Source organism: Strongylocentrotus purpuratus, unplaced genomic scaffold, assembly GCF_000002235.5.
Source record: "Strongylocentrotus purpuratus isolate Spur 01 unplaced genomic scaffold, Spur_5.0 spur5_scaffold_5, whole genome shotgun sequence".
Classification (NCBI taxonomy): Eukaryota; Metazoa; Echinodermata; class Echinoidea; order Camarodonta; family Strongylocentrotidae; genus Strongylocentrotus; species Strongylocentrotus purpuratus.
Genome location: NW_022145611.1, coordinates 28,454,584 through 28,457,868, shown reverse-complemented (window position 1 = coordinate 28,457,868; position 3,285 = coordinate 28,454,584). Strand labels below are relative to the sequence as shown.

At 38.7% G+C, this 3,285-nt stretch overlaps 1 long non-coding RNA gene across 1 annotated transcript; it reads right to left on the bottom strand.

The window, feature by feature from the left end:
* Positions 1-647: 647 nt before the first annotated feature.
* LOC115929569 lies at positions 648-2,998 on the bottom strand. Its single transcript, XR_004066549.1, has 2 exons — positions 2,546-2,998; positions 648-1,998 (listed from the first exon to the last, which is right to left on the bottom strand). It is a non-coding gene; the product is annotated as an uncharacterized LOC115929569 (long non-coding RNA).
* Positions 2,999-3,285: the final 287 nt, after the last annotated feature.

Genomic DNA, 3,285 nt, shown 5'->3' with positions numbered 1-3,285 from the left:
GGGAATGATATGCAAATTTAGGCCAAATAATGTACAGTGTGAGAGGTGGTCCTATTATCTTCTTTCTTTTCCTTGTCCCTCTGATCTTTTTAAAATTTTCCTTCTCATGAGGGAAAAGGAATTTCCCCCATTCCCCCTTATCTATGTCACTGATTACAACAATACAAAATGTCATTTTCCAAATCATCCTGCAACATAATACACTATGGTTTAGCACATTTATTCGCAGGACAGCAACCACCTTACAAATAATTAAAAAAACATTCATACATTCCAATACGCAACTTCAGTTCAAAAATCAATCAACTTTGGCAACTTCGTGCAAATAACCCTCCCTTTCCTTAAACATATTGAAAAACAAAAACGTGAGAAAATGTTAAGAGTGGAAGATAGACCGAAAACAGAAGAGGGAAATGCAACATAGAATGAACATAATATGACACCCTCCCATTACTTTATGGCCTAGTTCTCTAACTGGACTCGCGCTCGCTCGCCACTGTTGACCAATCATCCCAACACGCACACTCATATCTAATTGCACAAAACATAGGTGTTTATCATTCATCACAGCCACATACATACATTTCACCATTGCTATTTGGGGGTTTCTCCTTAAAGTACATTGAAATAAACATTTTGACACATGATTTTGGTTCATTCAACTTTTATATAAATTTGATTGATGACTTCAAATTATATACTATAATGATGTACATGTTATTCATGATAATCCATCATATGTAAATAGGTACATTGCATTTCTTTAATCTTGGGTTTTATGACTCCAGTATGTACATGTACTTTAAGTTTTTCTATCACCGTATGATGGTTTGTAAGTATAATGAGATGATACACCTACATACTGAGTTCTTTGAAACAACAACTTCACCGGTATCTTAAGTAATTTAAATAATCGATAAGCATCTTACAGTATATTCATATCATTAAATTCCAAAATGCTTCACTTATTTGTAGAATGGAAGAACGAGAGCAAAAATAAGACAATGTTTAAATGGCATATTTACGCTTGTAGAATTCTACTAATATATTAGCTTGACATCATAATGACACAGGAATAATGTTTTCTAATTAGATCCAAATTTAAATTACATGTATATCATTAAGAAAAAAACACTTTACATCTTTACATATTTTAAAAGTAGTATTTAAAGGATCACTATATAATTCATGTACTTTACAGCCATGGGGCTCTTTGTGCAATGTGTGCCTGGTTTATAATATCATACATTTGTATTTGTAATGAAACTAAAAAACATCTCATCTTCATCTGAGGCAGACTCTTCACTGAATGAAGTGCTAGTTGCTTGATCTTGATGTACAGCGTGCTCAGCAAGTGATGATGCCTCCATGTCACCGACCATCACAATCTCACTTTCATTCTGTCTCTGCGGGGACACGAATATATATGAGCTGAGGGAATGTTACTTGAAGTCGCTGGTTCAGTTTCTTGGTCTGGTATGATGACAAGTCCACTCCTTTATTTCTCAAACCTGCCTTAACGAAGGAACGATGTAAGTCCTTGAGTCTGAGCACCTCTTTGTCTTTCACAATCCTCCTCCTTATCAGATCAAACAAACAGTTGTAAGTGGGAGGGAGAGATCATCAGTGTCTGTATTTGTTGCAGCTCTCTCTGCTTGGCGCAGACAGGAGGTGAAGTCCTGGTAACAACCTTTGTGATATTGTAGCTCTATACCGGTAGCTAACATATCCTTTCCGCGGATCTGCATGAGGATGCGGGTGTGTTGCCGCATCTCAGCTGCTTTCAGGAATTTTGTAGCTGAAACTTGTTCGCACCTGGAAACGGGGACCTTGAATCTCTTGCCTGTAAGTTTACTGTCTTCCATTGAATCTTTCTGCATACAATGCATTCTGCTGGCAGGACATGCCGACCTTTCGTAGGGGAAAGACTCGATCGCAGCATCTTTCTTGGAGGTGCAGAATGAAGACTGCCTTCTTCAGCCGATTCCACATCTGCATCTGGAAAAGAAAAACAAATTGTAATTGTAAAGTTTGTATAATAAACTTTAATCTAGATCTACAGTTTTCTCGCATAGACCCTAATGATTAATGGCCATTTATACTGCATTATAGCTGCAGATATTATCCTCTGCCTGTGACCACGAATTGCATCATAACATAATAATAACCACCAAAGATGGTGGCAGCATGCAGATCTACCGTTTAGTTGGTTACCCGACTAGATAATTAAAAGTTACCAGCATTAACCGGCTTGGATTGATGGAAAACAAGTCCTGCCCTGGCTGCCCATATCCAGATATCAGTCTACTACTACTACTACTACTACTACTACTACTACTACCAGTATACTACTACTACATCTACTACTACTATACTAATTGGCAGTCATGGCGGTGGGGGTTCAACTTTGACTTTTGAGTTTGAGTCATTGACATTGGCATTGACATGTTCATAACATTTAATGAAGTTTGAGTTTTTGACTTTGACCTGTTTTAATTTTGAGTTGTATTCAAACTCTGAAATCTGAAGTTAAAATTGAACCTACCTTCAGCTTTTCGTTTTTCCGTTGTAATCTCTGCCCTGACAAGTTTTCCAACATTGCAAAAATGCTGGTAGCACCTACGATGGTACGAGGCTTGAGTGATCTTGCTGCCGGTGAGGCTCGCCCTCCTGCCCGTGCAGGTCAATCCCAAACTTCTCCGCAGCACGAATAGCTATCTTTGTTTCGGCACTTTCAACTCGACTTCACCGAACACAGCAATCCTTGAATTTAGACCAGCTCTTCTCATGAAAAAATGAAACATGCCCTTTTCCATGGGGTACAACATGCATGCAGCAGGCAGGCGACGGTGATACAATGTCATCTTCGTTGTCGGAATCCGATGCAGACGAAGTCACATCCATGTTTGTTATTGTGGATTCTGCACGTACACGTGTGTGTACGAATGCAGTGCAAAAAAATAAATAGAGAGCGCGAACGAGGCTGAGCAGCCCGTATGCTATCACACGCTATTGCGGACGTCGTGAAAATCTCTAACGCACGCGGAGAATATCGGCCTTTTCAGTGAATTCTATTGTACAATTTCTCGTAATATTATATTCAATTTTGAGTTAAAATGTGCGTTTCAAGATTGGCAACATCTCTAATTTACTTTTGTTTATTATTTTACATATTAACATATCAAAGAAGCGTGGTTGCATTTGCCGCCCCACGGAAATTCACAATTTCAGTGGTCATCCCACAGTCTAAAGGTCCTTCGAAATGGAACCAGCAGAGCAGAAGAA